The sequence below is a fragment of the Balaenoptera physalus genome (assembly GCF_965194825.1).
Source record: "Balaenoptera physalus genome assembly, chromosome: 3".
Classification (NCBI taxonomy): Eukaryota; Metazoa; Chordata; class Mammalia; order Artiodactyla; family Balaenopteridae; genus Balaenoptera; species Balaenoptera physalus.
In genome coordinates, this window is record NC_138890.1 from 61572259 (window position 1) to 61597966 (window position 25708).

General features: G+C 38.2%; 1 protein-coding gene across 1 annotated transcript in view; it reads right to left on the reverse strand.

The window, feature by feature from the left end:
• CTNNA1 (catenin alpha 1) overlaps window positions 1-25708 on the reverse strand; it is a 186322-nt gene that overhangs the window by 130010 nt on the left and 30604 nt on the right. The window lies entirely within an intron of this gene.

Consider the following 25708-nt stretch of genomic DNA (forward strand, 5'->3'; position numbering starts at 1 on the left):
AATGAAGACAGCCTAAGAGAACTCTGGGACAACATTAAACACAACAACATTCACATGATAAGGGTCCCAGAAGGAAAAGAGAGAGAGAAAGGACCTGAGAAAATATTTGAAGAGATTATAGTCGAAAACTTCCCTAACACGAGAAAGGAAATAGCCACCAAAGTCCAGGAACCGCAGAGAGTCCCATACAGGATAAACCCAAGGAGAAACACGCCGAGACACACAGTAATCAAATTGGCAAAAATTAAAGACAAAGAAAAATTACAGAAAGCAGCAAGGGAAAAACGACAAATAATTTACAAGGGAACTCCCATAAGGTTAACAGCAGAAACTCTACAAGCCAGAAGGGAGTGGCACGATATACTTAAAGTGATGAAAGGGAAGAACCTACAACAAAGATTACTCTACCCGGCAAGGATCTCATTCAGATTCGATGGAGAAATCAAAAGCTTTACAGACAAGCAAAAGCTAAGAGAACTCAGCACCACCAAACCAGCTCTACAACAAATGCTAAAGGAACTTCTCTAAGTGGGAAACACAAGAGAGGAAAAGGACCTACAAAAACAAACCCAAGGGCTTCCCTGGTGGCGCAGTGGTTGAGAATCTGCCTGCCAATGCAGGGGACACGGGTTCGAGCCCTGGTCTGGGAAGATCCCACATGCCACGGAGCAACTGGGCCCGTGAGCCACAATTACTGAGCCTGCGTGTCTGGAGCCTGCGCTCTGCAACAAGAGAGGCCACGACCGTGAGAGGCCCGCGCACTGCGACGAAGAGTGGTCCCCACTTGCCGCAACTGGGGAAAGCCCTCGCACAGAAACGAAGACTCAACACAGTCATTCATAAATAAATAAATAAATAAATAAATAAATAAATAAATAAACAAATAAATAAATAAATAATAAAGAAAGAAAGAAAGAAAGAAAGAAAGAAAGAAAGAACGTGAATTTCTTTTAAAAAAAAAAAACCCAAAACAATTAAGAAAATGGTCATAGGAATATACATATCTATAATTACCTTAAACGTGAATGGATTAAATGCTCCAACCAAAAGACACAGGCTTGCTGAATAGATACAAAAACAAGACCCATATATATGCTGTCTACAAGAGACCCACTTCAGACCTAGGGACATATACAGAATGAAAGTGAGGGGATGGAAAAAGATATTCCATGCAAATGGAAATCAAAAGAAAGCTGGAGTAACAATACTCGTATCAGATAAAATAGACTTTAAAATAAAGAATGGTACAAGAGACAAGGAAGGACACTACATAATGATCAAGGGACCAATCCAAGAAGAAGATATAACAATTATAAACATATGCACCCAACACAGGAGCACCTCAGTACATAAGGCAACTGCTAACAGCTATAAAAGAGGAAATCGACAGTAACACAATAATAGTGGGGGACTTTAACACCTCACTTACACCAATGGACAGATCATCCAAACAGAAAATTAATAAGGAAGCACAAGCTTTAAACGACACAATAGACCAGATAGATTTAACTGATATTTATAGGACATTCCATCCAAAAACAGCAGATTACACTTTCTTCTCAAGTGCACACAGAACATTCTCCAGGATAGATCACATCTTGGGTCACAAATCAAGCCTCAGTAAATTTAAGAAAACTGAAATCATATCAAGCATCTTTTCTGACCACAACGCTGTCATACTAGAAATCAATTATAGGGAAAAAAACGTTAAAAACACAAACACATGGAGGCTAAACAATACGTTACTAAATAGCCAAGAGATCACTGAAGAAATCAAAGAGGAAATAAAAAAAACCTAGAGACAAATTACAACAAAAACACGATGATCCAAAACCTATTCGATGCAGCAAAAGCAGTTCTAAGAGGGAAGTTTATAGCTATACAAGCCTACCTCAAGAAACATCAAACATCTCAAATAAACAATCTAACCCTACACCTAAAGGAACTAGAGAAAGAAGAACAAACAAAACCCAAGGTTATTAGAAGGAAAGAAATCCTAAAGATCAGAGCAGAAATAAATGAAATAGAAACAAAGAAAACAATAGCAAAGATCAATAAAACCAAAAGCTGGTTCTTTGAGAAGATAAACAAAATTGATAAACCATTAGCCAGACTCATCAAGAAAAACAGGGAGAGGACTCAAATCAGTAAAATCAGAAATGAAAAAGGAGAAGTTACAACAGACACCACAGAAATACAAAGCATCCTAAGAGACTACTACAAGCAACTATATGCCAATAAAATGGACAACCTGGAAGAAATGGACAAATTCTTAGAAAGGTATAACCTTCCAAGACTGAACCAGGAAGAAACAGAAAATATGAACAGACCAATCACAAGTAATGAAATTGAAACTGTGGTTAAAAATCTTCCAACAAACAAAAGTCCAGGACCAGATGGCTTCACAGGTGAATTCTATCAAACATTTAGAGAAGAGCTAACACCCATCCTTCTCAAACTCTTCCAAAAAATTGCAGAGGAAGGAACACTCCCAAACTCATTCTATGAGGCCACCATCACCCTGATACCAAAACCAGGCAAAGATACTACAAAAAAAGAAAATTACAGACCAGTATCACTGATGAATATAGACGCAAAAAACCTCAACAAAATACTAGCAAAACAGAATCCAACAATATATTAAAAGGATCATACACCATGATCAAGTGGGATTTATCCCAGGGATGCAAGGCTTCTTCAATATATGCAAATCAATCAATGAGATACACCATATTAACAAACTGAAGAATAATAATCATATGATCTTCTCAATAGCTGCAGAAAACGCTTTTGACAAAATTCAACACCCATTTATGATAAAAACTCTCCAGAAAGTGGGCATAAGAGGGAACCTACTTCAACATAATAAAGGCCATATATGACAAACCCACAGCAAACATCATTCTCAATGGTGAAAAACTGAAACCATTTCCTCTAAGATCAGGAACAAGACAAGGATGCCCACTCTCGCGACTATTATTCAATACAGTTTTGGAAGTCCTAGCCATGGCAATCAGAGAAGAAAAAGAAATAAAAGGAATACAAATTGGAAAAGAAGAAGTAAAACTGTCACTGTTTGCAGATGACATGATACTATACATAGAGAATCCTAAAGATGCCACCAGAAAACTACTAGAGCTTATCAATGAATTTGGTAAAGTTGCAGGGTACAAAATTAATGCACAGAAATCTCTTGCATTCCTATATACTAATGATGAAAAATCTGAAAGAGAAATTAAGGAAACACTCCCATCTACCATTGCAACAAAAAGAATAAAATACCTAGGAATAAACCTACCTAGGGAGACAAAAGACCTGTATGCAGAAAACTATAAGACACTGATGAAAGAAATTGAAGATGATACAAACAGATGGAGACATATACCATGTTCTTGGATTGGAAGAATCAATATTGTGAAAATGACTATACTACCCAAAGCAATCTACAGATTCAATGCAATCCCTATCAAATTACCAATGGCATTTTTTACGGGAACTAGAACAAAAAATCTTAAAATTTGTATGTAGACACAAAAGACCCCGAACACCCAAAGCAGTCTTGAGGGAAAAAAGCGGAGCTGGAGGAATCAGACTCCCTGACTTCAGACTATACTACAAAGCTACAGTAATCAAGACAATATGGCACTGGCACAAAAACAGAAACACAGATCAATGGAACAAGATAGAAAGCCCAGAGATAAACCCACGCACCTATGGCCAACTAATCTATGACAAAGGAGGCAAGGTTATACAATGGAGAAAAGACAGTCTCTTCAATAAGTGGTGCCGGGAAAACTGGACAGCTACATGTAAAAGGATGAAATTAGAACGCTCCCTAACACCATACACAAAAATAAACTCAAAATGGATTAGAGACCTAAATGTAAGACCAGACACTATAAAACTCTTAGAGGAAAACACAGGAAGAACACTCTTTGACATAAATCACAGCAAGATCTTTTTTGATCCACCTCCTAGAGTAATGGAAATAAAAACAAAAATAAACAAATGGGACCTAATGAAACTTAAAAGCTTTTGCACAGCAAAGGAAACCATAAACAAGACGAAAAGACACCCCTCAGAATGGGAAAAATATTTGCAAACAAATCAACAAAGGATTAATCTCCAAAATATATAAACAGCTCATGCAGCTCAATATTAAAAAAAAAACAACCCAATCCAAAAATGGGCAGAAGACCTAAATAGACATTTCTCTAAAGAAGACATACAGATGGCCAAGAAGCACATGAAAAGCTGGTCAACATCACTAATTATTAGAGAATGAAAATCAAAACTACAATGAGGTATCACCTCACACCAGTTAGAATGGGCATTATCAGAAAATCTACAAACAACAAATGCTGGAGAGGGTGCGGAGAAAAGGGAACCCTCTTGCACTGTTGCTGGGAATGTAAATTGATATAGTCACTATGGAGAACAGTATGCAGGTTCCTTAAAAAACTAAAAATAGAATTACCATATGAGCCAGCAATCCCACTACTGGGCATATACCCAGAGAAAACCATAATTCAAAAAGACACATGCACCCCAATGTTCATTGCAACACTATTTACAATAGCCAGGACATGGAACCAACCTAAATGCCCATCGACAGATGAATGGATAAAGAAGATGTGGTACATATATACAATGGAATATTACTCAGCCATAAAAAGGAACAAAACTGGGTCATTTGTAGAGATGCAGATGGATCTAGAGACTGTCATACAGAGTGAAGTAAGTCAGAAAGAGAAAAACAAATATCGTTTATTAATGCATGTATGTGGAACCTAGAAAAATGGTACAGATGAACCAGTTTGCAGGGCAGAAATTGAGACACAGACGTAGAGAACAAACGTATGGACACCAAGAGGGGAAAGTGGTGGGGGGTGTGGGTGGTGGTGTGATGATTTGGGAGATTGGGATTGACATGTATACACTGATGTGTATAAAATGGATGACTAATAAGAATAAAAAAAAATGAAGGCAATAAAAAGAAAATCACTAAATATTACTTCATACCTAGGATATGTTATAATAAAACTATCCTTATACTAGGATAGTTATAATAAAAAAACAAATAATAACAAATGTTGGTGAGGATATGGGGAAACTGGAACTCTCATAGCCAATTGGTGGGATTATCAAATGGTACAGCCACTTTGGAAAACAGCCTAGCAGTTCCTCAAAAGATTAAATGTAGAGTTACCATATGACCCATCAGTTCTACTCCTAGGTGTATACCCAAGAGAACTGAAAAGAAGTGTCTACACAAAAACGTATACATGAATGTTCACGGAAGCACTATTCATAATAGTTGAAATATGGAAACAATCCAAACATCCATCAATTAATGAATGGATAAATAAAATGTGGTATATCCATACAATGAAATATTTAGCCATAAAAAGGAATAAAGCACATGCTACAACATGGATGAACCCTCAAAGCATTATGCTAAGTGAAAGCGGCCAGCCACAAAAAGCCATATACTGTATTACTCCACTTATATGAAATGTTCACAATAGGTAAATCCAGAGATAGAAACTAGATCAGCAGTTGCCAGGGGCTGGGGCAGAAGGGAAGAGTGAGGACTACTAACTGCTAATAGGTATGAGGTTTCTTTCTAGGGTAATGAAAATGTTCTGGAATTACACAGTGGTGATGGCTGTACAACCTTGTAAATATACTAAAAACCACTGAATTGTATGCCTTAAAAGGGTAAATATTATGGTATGTGAATTATTATGACTCAGAAAATAAAAAGATAAACAAGAGTATCAAATGCAGTGACCTGAAAATGCACACACCTTGGAGTTGGAGGTAAGCTTGAGTTTTGACTTTGCCACTTACTAACTATGTGACTGGACTCCATAGCCTGTTTCCTCTTCTGTAATATGTAGAGAATAACTTGCTGTGAGGGTCAACTAATAAGACATATAAAAGGCCTACTTTATTACCTTGCATTAGGAGACAATACGGGGTTGGTAGAAATTATTACTATCAGGTAAAACAAGATGAGAAGACAGAGAAAAGATCTTCATTGCGTTTCCTGAGTATTCAAATCTGTTCACCAATGACCCTCAAGGGCATCCATGCCTTCTTTCAGCAAGTGTTTACTGAGTGCCTGCAATGAGCCAGGCGCTATTCTAAACACTTGGGATAGAAATTAACCAGACAAAAATTCCTGGCTCCAGGGAGCTTATATTTTAATGAGAGGGAAAGATAATAAACATAATAAATAAATCAATTATGGAGGGGTAGTGACAGAAAGAAGGACAGGGAGAGTGGGGATATAAGATACAATTTAAAATAGGGGGATCAAGGCAGGCCTCATTGAAAAGGTACCACTTGAGGAAAGTCTTGAAAAAGGCAGCACAGGAGCAATGTGGCTAACTCAAGGCAACATTCCAAGCAGAGGGAACACCAAGTCAAAGACCCTAGGGCAGATGCACACTAAAATGATCTTGGAAGACCAAGAAAGCCAGTGTGGCTGGCATGGAGGTAATGAGGAAGAGCGAGTCTGTGATAGGTGCAAAACCAGATTTCAAGGATAACAGAACAAGTTAGAAATAAAACTGCTCTTTCAAGAATTTGGCCTGCTACCAGGAAGAAAAGTCTTTTCTTCTTTTGTTTTTTGTTTTTATTTTTTGTAGGATTAGCAGTATAATGGAAGAGAGTATGATCATGAACTTACAATCAGACAGAAACTGTAGCTTCACCACTACACAGGTCAGTTTCCACAGCTGTACAACAAATAATACAGGTAATCCTTACTTTGCACAGTAGTGCTGGTCTGTAAAAATGATCACACAAACTGAAACAATGCAATGTGATCTTAATCATCAATGGGAAAAATTACAATTGTCTTGTGACCTTTAAAATTTTTTGTGAACAGGTTAAAAGCTCCTTACTATTGATTATAAATATACAGGGAAATTAAATAAAAATAGTACAACTAATATTTAATACATAACTTAAAACATTATGATAACACTGAGAATGAAAATGTTTTATTTCCTTGTAAGAAAACTACTCAAAAGTAGTTTCTGAACAATGCTTACCTCTTTCAACATGATACAGAGTAAGTACCTTTTTTATCCCTTCACAATTATCCTATTTCTTTCTAAGTTTGGATCAGTTTCCAACATTTCCTTTGCACTTTCAATGTTATGAACTATCTCCAAGAGTTTCTTTAATGTGAAGGTTTTGATGACATCACTTTCTCTTGGACATCATTCTCCTTTCCATCACAACTACTTTTCTCATTTATGTCAATAAGTTTGCCTCCACTAAGTTCCTCTGACTGCATATCTAAAGTCTCTTAAACAGCAGCAGTGTCAACATTTCCAGTCAGCTAATTCTTCTGTAACTTGGATTTATCACTTTTTCTTTCTCTGCTGTACTTTCATCTTTGTTAGCAAATTCCCTCTTTCAATGATCTCTTCTTATAAAATGGCTCACGTGGGTTTATCACTGAGAGACAAGGAGGCAACACAACTACACACTTTGCATGAACTGAATAGTTGCAGTGACCAATCAATCACTAACAGACCTTGAAAGAAGAGACATGATTGGTCAGTGATCGTGATGCAGACCTGTTATTTATGTAGTGATTTGTACACTTCAGAGCTAGCAGCAAAGTCTGTACTGTATACAATCACTCAGTTAATATACTAAAATTCGAACCATGTTGTTGGGGAACTGGTATTATGAAACTGTGGTAACAAATTTGTGCATACTGGAACAGTGCAAAGTGAGGACTGCCTCTATGTACCTCCCAGGCTTACTGTGGATATGAAACCCAATGTTTAGGAGAGAGGTTAGAATAGTGCCTGCACTCCCATACTATCTTTTATCACTATGGGAATTAGTTACAGACAGATTGAGGGGGTAAAGGAGGCAAAAAGACACATAACTAAAATGAAGATTCTAGATCACAGACAAGAACACACATAATCAGGACCACAGGAGGAAGTGAGAGCCATGGAGTTCTTATACCCTCAGATGAGAAGTGAAAGCAGAGGTAGCAAGAGGCTTCCAGGCAGTATGAAGTTTAGCGTAGCTAGAGAATCTATTTTCTCAGAGGCAGTAAATGAAGCTCTCCTAAAAACTGAACAGGATGGTAATGGAAATGAAGGTTTGAGGGTGCAAGAAACTCTGAAACAGCTGCTACAGGAAGTGGAAAAGTGAATTAACCTGAGGTAAATGAAAGAACTGTGGGAAGAACTAAAGGCCCAGAGTAAGCCAAACAGGATGAACTTACAGTACATTCTTAAAGCTATAGCCCATCTAAATGAATCAAAACTCAATAATTAGCTTACATTCAAATGGACAAGCATAAAGTCTTATAATTTTAAATTTAATTACTTAACCTCACTGTAATAATCCCCCAATTTATCCCCAACTCTAATCTCTCTTTATACCATAACCCCCTCCTTCCAAATTCTCACTCCCTCCCAAGTTCCTCTTAAACAGTTTCATGCCTCTACGGCTAGCATGATATCATTCCAAATTAGTATCAGGTCAAACGATAAGTGGAACTGGAAGGAAGAAGCACAGTAAATTAAATATATTTACATCCACCCTCATCTCTTTTAGCTCACAACCATAATGGCAAACCCTTAACTTCATGGCTAACATAAAGTATTAGTAATGAAAAATACATCAGAAAACATACTGTGTGATGGAGTAAAACATACAATTTTTTGCACTCAACTATGAATAGTAAATAAGCCATTAGCTTTTTTTTAAATAAATTTATTTATTTTATTTTATTTATTTTATTTTTGGCTGTGTTGGATCTTCGTTGCTGCACACGGGCTTTTCTCTGGCTGCAGCGAGCGGGGGCTACTCTTCATTGTGGTGCGCAGGCTTCTCATTGTGGTGGCTTCTCTTGTTGGGAGCACAGGCTCTAGGCGCGCGGGCTTCAGTAGTTGTGGCACACAGGCTCAGTAGTTGTGGCTTGCGGGCTCTAGAGTGCAGGCTCAGTAGTTGTGGCGCACGGGCTTAGTTGCTCCACAGCATGTGCGATCTTCCCGGACCAGGGCTCAAACCCGTGTCTCCTGCACTGGCAGGCGGATTCTTAACCATTGCACCACCAGGGAAGCCCCAATCCATTAACTTTAAAATAAAAGGGGGGGGTGGACCTCAAATTTCTGCTAAAAGGTCATCTCTATAAAAGGAACATGATATTATAAGATTGACTTGAGATGTTTAATAAGGTAATCAATCAACCTTTAAAAACGATAAATGTAACTGTCAATTAGTTTACAGTGCATACTTGTAAGAGTTATCAAAAGTACTCTTTCTGTACACAAAAAAGGCAAACTAGGAAAACTGAGGCAGACAGGCAGTCTGTCCAAGGTCACATGATCAGCAGTAAAGGTTGAGAATATAACTGGGTCTTCTGGCCTTGTCCTAATTGTCTAGAGTCTACTACATGACATCTCATATTAACTAAGATATAATGGAGATGGAACCTAAGAGAACCCACTACTACTGTTCCATCACCCATGAAATCAGATCTGTCAACATGCTCATCCCCTGGCATTTTCCCCTAACTAAGCTGGGGATAAAAGTTAAGCTCCTCTGGAGTTCAAAACAAGGACAAACGGCAACTGTAAGTAAAGTAAACCAAAAAAACACCGTTCTACATTAGAACAGGACAAGATAAAGGCCTTTCTGAAGCATCAAATACCTTGAGTAAATTCCCTTCAAAGCAATCCAACTTTTTATAAAGTTATGGGTAAAGGACAGGTTTGAAAAGTGTGTGTGGGTGTGTGTGTATGAGAGACACACACACACAAAGTAAAAAAAAGAGAGAGGATTGTTTTTTCTTTTTTAACTTGAGCCTAGGAAACATGAGATATTCTATCATGCCACTCCTTTAAAACAAAGGATGTTGCTAAGTAATATTAATGAATATATACTCTTCTCCCAGAACAATGTCTGGAGTAGATCAAACAAGGTATTAGAACTGGGTCTGAATCCCAATTTTGCTATTTGGTGGCTGCGTGACTTTGGGATGCTTCAGCTCTAAGTCTGTTTTCTCTTCTGTAAAATGAGAATACCATCTCCCACCCCACTGGGCTGTTTTGAAAATTAAATGAGGTAATAAATACGAAGCTCACAAATACTTCTGAGCCCCTTCCACTTTCTCATCTACTTTCTCCAATTCTTAAACCTATTCAGAACATTGTCATTGCTCACACACCAATCATTTCTTATATTTTCAGAAATAAGGTCATGCTAGCAAGTTTCTCAAAGGATGAAGGAAAAATTGGCTTTTAATTTGTAGTGATGAAGTAGTAAAGGAGGCACCTCCTTCACTCCCATCTCCATAGTGCAGTAAGTGGTAAAAACCAGTCCTTTTGTGATAATAGCTACAAACAAAGCTTGACTTAGTTCCCCTTGCTGGGCTTTAGTTTTTCCAGTTGGTTTTTAAAATTAAAAGAGAGAGAGACAGAAATTAAGCCAATCTGAGGTTCCTTCAAGTTTTTAAAAACTGGTCATCTCCCTCGTATATCCTATTTACAACTTCCCATCCCAAAAAGCCCATGCCATACTATAAAAATGGCTCCTAATCACAATGCCATAGCAGAGGGCGCCAAGTCCTCAGAAATTCAGCTATGGAAACATCTCTATAAACCTTCAAAAGTCCTCCAAGGGGACTCAAAATACAGAGCAAAGTTATATTTTCCCTAAAAACAATACTAAGGATACTTCTAATATGCTCCTTGGCCAGAACTTTTTCTATCTCTAGGTCCAGAAAAAGACAAGAACTCTGCCAGCACAGCAGAGGAACATGGTTTATCTTCTGTAAGTTATATAATCTACCAGCTCCAGGTGTCTTTATTAATGAAATAAAAACCTTTTTTTTAATTTCCACCTTAAATAGCAGATATACAATAATCTGTACTGCACAATGAGAATGGAAATCACAAAGTATTTATGTCATGGGGGAGACTACACCAACATATACGAAAATATTAACAGAGGTGGTATAGCATAAGGTTGTATAGCCCGATGGGTGATTATTTTCTGCTCTTTGTGTGGGTTTTCTTTTTTAACTTTCTATAATGAATATCTTTTTAAAGAAAAAAGTCTTCAAATAATTTTAAAATGTAAAATATCCTTAATTCATGTCTGTGATACATAAAACTGAGGTTTTCCTAGAAACGAATAACTTAAAGCACTCCAAAAAAGTCTATATGCAAATTTTCTTTTTTCAAAGGTATAAAAAATCCCATGGCTACTAGTGTCACTGCAAAAAGGAAAAAGGAAAATTAGCATACATTATGAAATAAAAGCTTTGTAAAATCAGCTATCTTGAGAAGCTTATCCAAAATATGGGAAAGCCAACTGGTAAAATAAGGGGCCCATCTGCAGACCCAATCTTATTGTCATTATTTTTTTGTTTAGTTGCTGCAGCAGAAGCTCAACTATTATACAGACCTTAACTAGACATTTCTTAAATAGAACATTTTATAAGACCATATTGTTTGTTATCAACTGCCAGATGCAAAAGAAAAGATATTTTAAGACATCCACCTGAATATGCTTTTGAGGACCAGCAAACACAGCCCTGTGTTAAAATGACACAAGCTTCCAGGAGAAGAGTTAAAAGCCATTCATCATCTTAAACATGTTCCAATTATTTATTCATTTCATGATCAATTTCATGGCCATATGTGTAATTCTGATTCCCCCTCTCCCACTAATTTCCTGGATGACCTTGGTCAAGTCACTTTGATCTCTTTATCTCAAAATGACTTTAACTGTCTAAAATTTTTCATTCACTCAGACATCTCATACTATCCTTGTTAACAATGGCAGGCTTCAGTCTTTAAAATAAAAACTGTCCTATTTACCACACTCCTTTTAAGTTTTTGAAAAGTGAATAAAACTCTGGTCATAAATATACTAAAGAGAAGTCTTTAGTTTTCTGGTTCAAAATAACCTTCTTAAATCATATTACTCTACAGAGGATATTAATTCAGCCATTAAAAATTATGTTGTAGGAAAGTACTTAATGATACTGAAAGATGTTCAGGACCTATTAAGTGAAAAAAATAAATGAGCAAAACATAATTCTACCCATGTGAGTATATCCATAAAAAACCAACTGGAGGGGTCAAGACCAAAATGTTAACCATTGATTTCATCTCTGGGTAACGAAATTATAGCTGATTTTTAGTTCTCTTTTGCTCTTACTATCAAAAACATGTTCACTGCAGAAAATTAACTTTTGTTGAAGGAATGTTTTCAGTTCTACCCAGAGTAGCCAGACGAAGAAGAGGAAAAAAAAAAAAAAGAGCAAGCAACCAACATCACAGGTAAGTCTGTTATAAACCTCCCTGTACTTAACAGCTGGGCATCTTTTTACAGAGTAGAAAGCCAAAAAAAATAAAATCCAGCCCTGAATTTGAATACAGGATTCCTAATTCTTGAAAGTTACTTTTTTATTGCTTTAGCTCCACTGATAAACCTACTTTATACCAAATTCTCTTAAACATACCTGATTAAAAGATCTCACCAAAAAGTGATATACCTGTTCTTACTTCTTTGTTATCATTCCACCAACTTTCTTTTTACAAAATAATATATTGACAGGACCAAGTCTTCACAAAATTATTTGCCAACTTCAAGATAATCAAGGATTAACATGCATTTCCCAACCTGTCCCAATCCCTTCCCTCCAACACCCAAAAATTTTTAATTCATTTTCCATGATCTAGTAACAAAATAAGACATCTTCCACACTTGTCGATGAAGACAAACTGGCAATATAGTTGCAAAGAATAACAGATTTTATAGCATAGTCCTTATGGGAAGGAACCAAATGGTGGAATATATCTGGTATAACTCACCCACCCTGTGACATACAGATGAACGTGAACAAAACACTTAATGCTCTCCACCTTCACCTTTCCATTCATCAATGGGTGATATTTGGCAAAAACCACAGACCCCTAGATGACACCTCCATAACCATAGAAAAACTGACAATGATTCAAAGAATTCCTGACAGATGCTTTAAGAGAACTTTCCTGGGGTGCCATTTTTAATCCACAAAACTGTTTATTTTTTGAAAATCAACCCAAAAAAAAAAAAACATTTAATAGGTTATTCAAATACTGTCAGCCCATCTGAATCAGTTCAGGGAGCACCTAGAAAAACTCTCAATCTACACCCTTCCCCATCCACTCTGGGTAAGAAAAGGAGTTTTGAAATTTCTACTTTTTCTAGTAGACAGAATGGATCTTTTTAAAAAATTAAAATAGAGTACCACACATATTCATGTTCTCATCTTCCTTACTAATTCAAGTGTGCCCTGCTGCTATTCAAAAACACTCCAAAGAGAGGCACTTACTTCCTGATTACACATTCAAATAAATGCATAACATGCATTTCAACTTGGAATCACTTTCTTAAGAAATTAACTAGTAGCAACCACGTTTCTACATCATGGTTGAAGTCATGCCAAAGTCAAAAATTCAATACCTAAGATAACTTCCTTAGCTACACTGTACAAATATATTAAGGCAGCAATATTACCCACTGTATCTTAAAAGTATTATTATCCTGGTCAGTGATATTATTTTTGTGAGTTTAACAAGATAGACTTTTAAAAAAAAAGGAAGCAATTTCAAAATGACAGGAAACATTAGAATTTAATAACTTCATTCTCCTTTCCTCACTTCCAAGCTGGCTACACCAGAACCCAAGTATTTGCAAAGTAGCATATGCTCACACACGGGTAGTGATCCAGAAGCAGACAGCACCCCTGACACATCCCAAGTCAAAGAAAATGTAGCCTCCAGCCTAGAGACTTACAGTTTAAGTCAGACAGGCAACTTCAAGACATAAAACACCCAGATGACAGCCAGTTAATGACTTTTCGGAATTTATATTTTGCTTTTCCTGCTCAAGTTAAATGAAGAACAACAGAAAACGGATTAAATAGTGAGAGTGGAGGAAGAGGAGTCAATAATGAACAAGTTTTAAATTAATCACAGTCCTCAGGAACATATGAAGGGTAGGAATTGGAGTGGGAGCACTTCTAACAACAGATACAGCCATCACGGGATCACACGAAAAGAGACATCCACAAAAATAAGCAGCGAAAACAGGATGAAAAATCTACCAAAATAGCAAGGGGAAAAGGCAGGATAACAAATGAGAAGCCAGAACTTAAAGCAAGAGTATGAGAAAAATCAGCTGATTTCTTGTTAGATTTAATGAAGAAAGTGATTACACTAATCTGAAAACCTAATTAACTTAAACTTAATCGTTTTCAAAACGTTAAATGTTTCTCTGCTATTGCTCTTCCATAGCATAATTAACACTTTTTGAAACCCATACTCAATATTCCAGGGTAGGAATACTTGTCATTTTTTTTCCTGTGAAAAATTAAAGAGCCCATATATAAGATCAAGCTCATGATTCCAACATGAATAAAATCACACTAACAAGACCAGACAAATTAAAATGCAGTCTCACACACCCACACAAAGCTCCTCAAAGCTATGTTTCAAGCCTTCACATCATGAACTTAGCAAACCCAGACTTCGCTGTCTCCTGTCTACCTCTCAAATCCTACTCGAAACACTCACTGACAGCTGCTTTGTCCTGATCACATCTGTCTTCTAACATCTATCTTGCAGGCTCACTATATTAGATGTGGGTATACCAGTCTGAAGCTGTCAACATCTGCACTGGACAGGAGACCAATTTTCACCTCCTTCAATCTGACTCTAGTTAGTTGCCACGGAGAAAATTATGCCTCAAGAGCCTGATAGCTTGTGCTCAATATTCTTTTGTCAGGGATAAAATACATCATTATTTTCCTTAAAACTGCCTTGCCAAGATTTACAATGGAAAAAAAAAATATATATATATATATATATACACACACACATACATACACACATATATACACACCACAAAAACATGTACACACACACACATATATATGCATGCACACACATCTCTCCATATGTATATACTATTTTCTCCCTGTATACAAATCATTCAAACTATAACAAGGAAGAAGGCCTCTACGTCCTCAATTTCACTGCACAATTACTGAGATAAATAAAAGACTGTCTCTTAATAGCAATTTAAAACCCTCACTGCCTATTCCTTCTTTATAACAATGTCCTTAAAAGACCATCAGTTTTATCTGACTATGTAATTCTGTACTTTCAAGATTTAAAAAAAGCTGAGAAGGGCTTCCCTGGTGGCGCAGTGGTTGGGAGTCTGCCTGCCGATGCAGGGGACACGGGTTCGAGCCCTGGTCTGGGAGGATCCCACATGCCGCGGAGCAACTGGGCCCGTGAGCCACAATTACTGAGCTTGTGCGTCTGGAGCCTGTGCTCCGCAAGAAGAGAGGCCGCGATGATGAGAGGCCCGCGCACCGCGATGAAGAGTGGTCCCCACTTGCCGCAACTAGAGAAAGCCCTCGCACAGAAACGAAGACCCAACACAGCCAAAAATAAATAAATAAATAATTCCCATTTTTAAAAAAAAAAAAAAAAAAGCTGAGAAGGTATTTGTGCAACAAGTCCATTAATGAGTATGCTCACCAACGAACTGTAACTGCTAAGATCAGAGAGATCTCAGCAAACTCAATAGTTTTAACTCTATTGTTTTAGAACACCAATATATACTGCTTTCTTGCTCTAAAAGTTACAAGACACTTTCTACAGAAAAGATGGTTCTTATAACAACTGAAACTTAGTACTGAACAACATTGATTGCTCTCAATAAGCTGAAGTCCTACTTCTACTCAAGAACAATGGGCTTGCATTATAATCAAAGTTTACCTGAAATGGATACTGTAATGATCCCAAAGCCAGAACTTGAAAAGAAAAGCCTCCAAAGAAATCTTAAGACAAATACTGCCTGACATAAACAGACATGAAAGGTGGGAAACTATAAGCCAAACATTAAAATGCCTGCTTTCTATTTACTTGTCAAGGATACTTAGTAGAAGGATTTACTCTATTTTTACCTTCTATCCATTTGGGGAGATGGGGTATGTAGGTATTACTATTAACTGTTTTTCCAATATTGGAGAGGAGGCCACAGTGAATTATCCAGATGTTTTCATGTTGTCCACCATGTGAATAACAGCACATACATGAGAGATGACTGGGTGCGGTTAGTAGTATGGCAGTCATGGAACAAAAATCAAACCACATGGTCTGGGAGGCAGTAAAAGTCACTGGATTTAGCTGCAATCTTTGCTCTTTTCAACTGAACTCAACCACCTTTTCCAGGACTACCATAAATCAGGTCCCACCATTAAAATCATTACAGACACACACAATCACGTCTTGATTCTCCAACTCCAAGTTAATACTACCTCTGCATACCAACAGATTAGTGATGAGAAACCTAAAAGATTAGCACCTCTGGTCCAATAAGCCAGGTCACAATTTTTGAAAACCTGACATAATTCCAATCAATAAGAAAAATAACAGGGATTCAACAAATCAACAAAGGAGCACTAATGTTTATAGATACTTATCACTGCCCTAGGGGCTCTCACAAGCACCAACATGTTTCAGATACAGTCATAAACAAACATGAAAAAATGGTCAACATCAATTACTCCAAATAATGCAAATTTTTAAAAAAGAAAGTAGCATTTTACACCTCTAAAGATAGTAAAAAATTTTAATGGACTATCCCATTACTTGTCAAGAAGGATAATTTCCTTCCATTAAACATCATATTATTATATCCCTTGTTCCCTAGGAGAACTCTCCACCATTCTTTGTATCCTGGGGTGAATATGTGATCCACACTGGCTAATCAATCTCTGGAGATAGAAACTGGTTTAGAGCCGAGTGTGACCAAAGCAAAGCTAATCAGTCCCCTCTATGACTAAGATATAAACACTAAGAAAGAAAAGTTTTATCTGCTGGGATGACAAAACTAGGATGACCACCTCAAACTAGAGGTGGGCATCTTGTCCAATATGTATATATGAAAACAGAGGTAAACAAATACATGGAGGCAAGTGATGAAGGAAGCTTCACATCCTTTCAGTCAAGTCACACTGGCCATGCCTGAACTCAGGATCTACTCCTGGAATTCCCAATTACTAAGACCCATTAACTCCCTTTTTGCTTAAACAAGTTTGAGTTGAATTTTTGTAACTTGTAATAGGTGAGGTTATATGAACACTAAGCAAACTAGATAGACAGACAGATAGATAGATAGATAGATAGATATAACCCTACTGGAGAACTATTTAGGACTACATTTTTAAAGTCCTAAAATCTATGTCCCTGAGGAAACTTTCTGAATGGTAGTTACATGAGTATACATATATGTAAAACTTCTTCAATCTGTACACCAATTTGTGTACTTTGCAGTATATAATATAAATTATACTCTAATTTTTTAAAAAAAGATCTGTGCCCCTATATTCCTACTCCAGGAAATATATCTTAAAGATATAATTTTTTTAAAAGGGAAAACATTATATATACATGGTATTCACTCACTACAGCATTATTTATATCAAAAACGTAAAAATAACCTCTAAGTCTAATAATAGGGAAATGATGCAATAGAAAGTACATAGTTTAGTTTTTCTTAAATATATTTATTTATTTATTTTTGGCTGCATTGGGTCTTTGTTGCTGCGCCTGGGCTTTCTCTAGTTGTGGTGAGCAGGGGCTACTCTTTGTTGCAGTGCACAGGCTTCTCATTACGGTGGCTTCTCTTATTGCGGAGCATGGGCTCTAGGTGTGCGGGCTTCAGTAGTTATGGCATGCGGGCTCAGCAGTAGTGGCTCACGGGCTTAGCTGCTCCACAGCATGGGGGATCTTCCTGGGCCAGGGATCAAACCCATGTCCCCTTCATTGGCAGGCAGATTCTTAACCACTGCGCCACCAGGAAGTCCCAGAAAGTACGTAGTTTTAAAGATAATAAATTCCAAGGTTATACTAAATCATAAAAAAATGCCTGTAATTAGTGTTAAATTTTTTTAAAGAAAATAGTAAAATGATATCAAAGCTAGGAATAAAACTAGGGTAAAATGCATATATGTGTAGCCAAGGACTTGAAAAGAAACACAAAACTAAATAAATATAAAATACTATTTATAATAATTCAAAAAATAAAATAATGTAAACTAATAAAACATATAGAGGATATATATATTATATATATATACATGGTGCTAAGCACTAATGAAAGAAATAAAAAAAGATCTAAATTGATGGAAACATATTTTGTTCATAGAAGACTCAATATAGTAAAAATATCAACTCTCCCCAAACTGATTACAAGTTTAATGTAATTCCTACCAAAATCGCAGCTTTTTTGTAGACATAGACAAGATTATCTAAAATTTATATGGAAAAGCAATAAAAACTAGAATAGCTAAAACAATTTAGAAAAAGAATAAAGGGGGAGGAATCACTCTACCCAATTCTAAGACTCATAGCTACAGCAATAAAGACTGTGTGAACATTGGTAGAGGGACAGACACATAGATAATACAACAGAACAGAGAACCCAGAAATAATCCCACACAAGTACAGGTGACTGATTTTTAACAGGGTGCAAAAGCAATTCAATGAAGGAAAGACAGTCTTTTCAACAAACGATACAGGAACAACTGGATGTTCACAAGGGAAAAAAGAACTCAACCTAAACCTCACATTTTATACAAAAACTAACCCAAAATGAGTCTGAGAGTTAAACGTAAAACATACAACTTCATGAGCTAACATAAAGCTTGTTAAAGAATTCTTAGACATGACACCAAAAGCACGATCCAAGGGCTTCCCTGGTGGCGCAGTGGTAAAGAATCCGCCTGCCAATGCAGGGGACACGGGTTCGAGCCCTGGCCCAGGAAGATCCCACATGCCGTGGAGCAACTAAGCCTGTGCGCCACAACTACTGAGCCCACGTGCCACAACTACTGAAGCCCACGCGCCTAGAGCCTGTGCTCCACAACAAGAGAAGCCACCGCAACGTGAAGCCCAAGCACTGCAACAAAGAGTAGCCCCCGCCCACCACAACTACAGAAAGCCCACGTGCAGCAACAAAGACCCAACTCAGCCAAAAATACATTAAAAAAAAAAAAGCACAATCCATAAATGGGGGTGGATATCAATAAATTGGACTTCATCAAAATTAAAAACTTACTATGCAAAAGACCTGTTAAGAGGATGAAAAGACAAGCTACATCCACACCATGGAGTACTCACAGACAAACTACTGATAGACACACCTACTTGGATGGCTCTCAAGGGCAACATGTTGAGTGGAAAAAAAAAAAAAAAAAGCCAATTTCAAAAGGTCATATACTCATATACAGTATATTATACTGTATGATTCCACTTATACAATATTCTGGGAATGACAGAATTAGAGATGGAGACAGATTAGTTGCCAAGGGCTAGGGATGGTGGGGAATATAAGCAACATGGGTATGACTATAAGGGGTAGCATGAGAGAGAGCTTTGTGGTGATGGAATAGTTCTGTATCTTGATTGCAGAGATGGTTACACAAATCTTCACAGGTGATAAAACCAGAGAATTACTGTGCCAGTGTCAGTTTCCTGGAGTTGATACTGTACTATAGTTCCATAAAATGTAACCATTGGGGGAAACTGGGTAAAGGTATACTGCACTGCTCTGTACTATCTTTGCAAATACCTGTGAATCAAAATAAAAAGTTAAAAAAAAAATAATCTGTTAGTTGACTTTTTAGTAGTGTAAATAAACACTGAAGCAAATAATGTAATGGAATTTTTTTCAACTTGATGGAAAACTGCACACCAGAATCTTAGAATGGCTCTAAACTGAGGAGAGTATGCTAATTTTAGGTAATTCACCTGGAGTTTTTAGTAGCACACACTGCCTCAATATATACCCTAAGTGATTCAAGTCTGAGGAAAATATTGTAATTTTTCACATACCAGGTCCCTTAGTTTTATCTATAAAGAAAATTAGCCATTTACCAGAGGCCAAGCTGGCAGTAAACCTGCTTGACAACTGGCCAACTCTCCCTTTCCACGGTCTCTTGCAGCAGTCCTGTCCTTAATAGCACCATCTCACCGCCCACCACCTTGATGGTTTCCTGACTGTTGGTCTGGCCTCCAGGCTCTCCCCCAACCACTTTAAAGCTTCCTGCACACACCTGAGAAACTAATCTCCCCCAAACACCACTTTTTTTCCTATTCTGTGTTGCCCAGATGGCAGAAATTCTTAAAACAGGAACAAAGTTAAGGAGACATATTTCAGTTTAATTTAAGAAGAAAAAAGCTTTAAAAATAAACACAAGGCTGGAAAAAGCTGCTTCCAGAGGTAGCAAGTCCTGAGTCACTACATATATTTAAATATATGGGAACCTGAACCTGGGAGACCTGTTCCAGCCACAGAACCCTCTAATCCTGTATCATTTCCCGGACAGTGCTCCCTTCTTCACCTGGCATTCCAAGCCACCCTCTAAAATCTAGCTTCCAAGCTTTCTTATCCAACCTCTCCTCCCAGCACTCCTCTCCAGTCAGAACCCTCACTGTTCCTCACCCACATCTTGCTCTGTCTGCTGGTTTTCTTACCTGAATGACTTTTTCCCCTCCCTTCTTTCACCTTTCAAGATCCACTACTGCACCTTCAGGAAGCTTTTCTAATCCCATGCTTACCTCCTAGTCCACTCCATTCTTTGCATGACACTCATGCTATTATTAATTTACATTTCCATATGTCCTGATTATAAGCTCCAAGATGAAACAGGAAAAACAGCCTCCTGTCTGTCTGCCTTTTTTTTTTTGGCCGCGCCGCTCTGCATGCAGGATCTTAGTTCCCTGACCAGGGATTGAAACTAGGCCCCCTACAGCAGCGGTCCCCAAACCCCAGGCCACGGACTGGTGCGGCGGACTGTTAGGAACCGGGCCGCACAGCAGGAGGTGCAAAGGAGGTGCGGGCAAGGGAGCGAAGCTTCATCTGCCTGCTCCCCATCGCTCGCATTACCACCTGAACCATCCCCGCCCCCATCTGTGGAAAAACTGTCCTCCACAAAATGGGCCCGTGGTGCCAAAAAGGTTGGGGACCGCTGCAGTGGAAGCACTGAGTCCTAACCACTGGACTGCCAGGGAATTCCTGAAGACAGTATCTCTGCATCAGAGACCACACATGGTCACCCAGCCCCTTCCCCACTCTGGTCTCTCTAAACACAAGCTTCTTCCCAGGAAATCCACTGTTGCGCAGTACACCAATCATTGGCCCCTTTACCAAACAGAGTATCATTAGAAGCCGTGCGGGAATACATAAAGGTGCACCTCAGATTCTGGGGCCTTCTCCTCCCTCCTCCACCCAGAAATGCCCAAGAGCTATAGGGAAGAAGTCACTGATGCAGCAGCAAGTCTCTGTTCTTGGTCTTTGAGATCTAACTGTGAATTGTAACTAATGGATTAAAACACCCTGTTCTAGTAGAAACTATTCCTCATCAGTCAACTTCCAATTTACCATCACTGATCCTCCTTTTTTCATGTCTCCCCCTTTTCAAACAAGTTGCATTTAGGCTTTCCCATCTCTGTCCCTTGGATGTCTCCTAATCAGTTAAGGGCCCTCTTTTGCTCATCAGAGCCCTATTCAAGGACTCATGAATACTCTTTTCCAGGTATCATTAAAATACATCAATATATGGGCTTCCCTGGTGGCGTAGTGGTTAAGAATCCGCCTGCCAATGCAGGGGACATGGGTTCGAGCCCTGGTCCAGGAAGATCCCACATGCCGCAGAGCAACTAAGCCCGCGAGCCACAACTACTGAGCCCACATACCACAACTACTGGAACCCGCGCGCCTAGAGCCCATGCTCTGCAACAACAGAAGCCACTGAAATGAGAAGCACACACACCGCAACGAAGAGTAGCCCCCGCTCACCACAACTAGAGAAAGCCGCATGCAGCAACGAAGACCCAACGTGACCAAAAATAAATAAATTAAGTAAATTTTTAAAAAAAATCAGTATATGTATAAGGAATGAATGCTAATGGGTATGAGATTTCTTTTGGGGGCAATGAAAATGTTCTGGAATTAAATAATGGTGACAGCTGCACAATTCTGTGAATATACTAAAAACCACTGAATCATATACATTTTAAAAGGGTGAATTTTATGTTAAGTGAATTATATCTCAATTTCTTTTTTTTTAAGGTAAGATTCTCCACCAGTATCCCTGCATTTACACTTGGCAGTGGGGAGGAAACTCACCTTAATTTTTGGAAAGAGCCATTGCTCACATAATTCTTGGAGAACATAGTCAATTACCTTCCTCAAACATTTAAGTGCCTATCACAGAACAGGCACCATGATAGCTGCCCAGAGAACAGTCACCAGACCAGCACAGAACCTACCCTACTGGAGCCTAGAGAGGGGAAGACAACCAATTATTTAATTATCATTATGCTAAGAGCTAGGAAGAAAAAGTATAAAGTAAGAATGACCTAATCAGGGAGGGGAACATGGGGGGTGGGCAGGGTCCCAAAAAAGCACATCTCTATGAGGCACATGTATGCCTCAGCCCATATAAGGTAGTTAACAACTAGTTTGGGCTGACTAGCAGTACAATGAAATCCCTAGATCACAGGGGTTTGGAGGCCATGCAATTGATAATTGGCTCCCATCCACGACAGGAGACTCACCTGGTCTTGAGGTAAAGTGACCCTGCATTTACGTATGTGAATGTTTTACCAACTGACAGTGTTATGATAACGTTTTAGTGTACTCACAAATGTTTGTGTTTATTAGTCATGTAATCAGGGGCAAATACAAAAAGAAAATTAAGTTATGCTGAAAAACTGCATGCATTCAAGTCTCTGGTTATTAATTATGACTGCACAGAAAGCACAGGGCTTGTACAAACTCAAAGATATAGAAGGTCCAATTTTTGGCTCAAAAGCATTATAAGTACCTAAATCAATTATTTATTTGAAAACAGTAAGCTCATATCTTTAACCCTAGATCAGAGGTCAGCTAACTACAGCCTGTGGGTCAAATCTGGCCAACTCCCTGTTTTTATAAACAAGTTTTCCTTGGAATACAACCATGCCCATTTGTTTATGTACTGAATAGCTGCTTTCCCAACACAACTGCAGAACTCAATAGTGTCAAGAAAGACCTTATCGCCAATAAGGTCTAAAATACTTACTACTTGAACTTTACCCAAAAAAAAAAAAAAAAAGGCAACTTGTACTAGGCAAAAGTAGCCCACATTAATTTGGAACAAAATAATCTTTTTATACATCCTTTAGGGACTTCCCTGGTGGTGCAGTGGTTAGGAATCCGCCTGCCAGTGCAGGGGACACGGGTTCGAGCCCTGGTCCGGGAGGATCCCACATGCCGCAGATCAACTAAGCCTGTGCGCCGCAACTACTGAGTCTGTGCTCTAGAGCCCGCGTGCCACAACTAATGAAGTGCACGCACCTAGAGCCCACACTCTGCAACAAGAGAAGTCACTGCAATGAGAAGCCCGAGCGCCACAATGAAGAGTAGCCCTGCTCGCCGCAATGAAGAGGAGCCCTGCTCGCTGCAACTAGAGAAAGCCCATGCCCAGCAACAAAGACCCAACGCAGCCAAAAATAAATAAATAAAAATAAATAAATATACATCCTTTATAAGTGTTTCAGTGGGTAAGCAACAGACTTGAAATGCAAAGGATTCTAACTCTGCTTCATTAGTCCATCTGCTATGGAGTGCTAGATAAATCATAATTACTCTACATTTTATATGCCAGTAAAATTCAGAGCAGTTAGGTCAGAGTTTTGCATAAGTGCTCAGGACCACTGAAAGCGGGCCTGGGAAAGGTTTTTGCATTAATTATCTTTCCCTACCCAATAAATTACCCCAAAATTTGGTTGCTTGACGTAAATATTTATTATCTCCCCAAGTTTTCTGTGGGTCAGGAATTCAGGGTTGGTTGGGGCTGCCATCACCTGAAACTTGACTGTAGCTGGGGGATGTGCTTCCAAGGCAGCTTACTTACATGCTTGGCAAATTGGTACAGGAGACATCAGTTCCTCTCCACAAGACCTCCTGAGTGTCCTTGTGTAACATAGCAGCCAGCTTCCCCCAGAGTGAATAACCCATGAGAAAGAGATAAGAGGATACAACACTCTTTTTATGACTTTGCTTCGAAAGTAAATAGTGTAACTTCCTCATCACATTCTATTCTTTATAGAACCAAGAGTCTCTAAGTACAACACACATTCAAGAGAATCAAAGTTAGACGCCACTTTCTAAACAGAGAGGTGTCAAAGAATCTGCAGATATATTAACATCACTTCAGGGTTTCAAATGATGAGTAAACAGCTTCAACAACATAACCAACAAGGTTTGGTTGACTAAAGAATCTGTGCTTAACCATTTTCATACCACGTATTTTCTACTTATGATAGGAGAGAGGCTGCATCACCATTTGTTAACAATCACCAGAGAAAAAAGTAAGCCGACAGAAAAAAGGCAAGGCACTTCAGCTTTTCACATCTGATACAGTAACGATCATGACAGGCAGTTATATATTTGCTTTAGTTTTACTTTTGTTTTGTTTTGTCTTCCTGCAAGGAGAAGGAAAATTATGGTGACTAAATCATGAATAGATCAAAAATAATTGCAAAGCTGGACTGGGACGAACAAGTATTTATGATTCAGAGCCACATAAAAGATTTTCAGATATAAACAAAAAAAACAAAGAAACAGAAATTTAGATATGCATTCATAATGGGGGGGGGGGTGCTTGGGGAGAGTGTATTATACCATGATTGCTACAGATTTGTATCAGAGTAACTTCTGAAATAAGGAACATATACAGTGGAAAAAAAAGTTTCTTGCAATAATTAAGCTTTATTTTGAAAATAAATGTCTTAGTCACTAGACAATGAACACTTGACCAAATTCACCTGTTAAGACTGTGAGTTTCATTAGAGGAGGCAAGAAGGCCTAGGAAACAAAACTTTCTGAGGTCTATGAAGTAACAGCGTCCTGATTTCCTCAACAGGAAGCTCAAAAATTGTCCTGAATTGGAAAATTAAACCACTTTAAAATAAATTCATTAAAAACCCATTCTACCAAGTTGATAGTGTCCCGCCAAAATTCAGGTCCACCCAGAACCTGTGAATGTGGCCTTATTTAGATATAGGGTCTTTGCAGATATAACCAAATTAAGATGAGGTCATACTGGGTGGACCCTAAATCAGTCACTAATGTCCTTATAAGAGGTAACTTTGCAACACAGAGATACATGGGAGAATAAATACCATGTGACAAAAAGAGCCAGATATTGGAGTGATGCGTCTATAAGCCAAGGAATGCCAAGGATTGCCAGCAACAAACAGAAGCCAGGAAAGAACATGGAACAGATTCTTCATCTGAGGCCCCGAGAAAAAATCAACCCTGCTGACGCCTTGATTTCAGATATCGGGCCTCCAGAACTTCAAAAAAAAATTTCTGTTGTTCTAAGCTACCAAGTTTGTAGTAATTTATTATGGCAGCCAGAGAAAACTAACACATTCACCTAGCTAGTATTATGGAACTTAAGTAATCTCATCATTTGCAGTATTAGAAATATTTATTCGCAAACTCAGAACAATGGGAGATAGCATCTCCATTTAATGCACTGCTCTTTTTGGGTACTGTCACAGGGATGAATTTGACTTAAGATTCCAAGGGACTATGT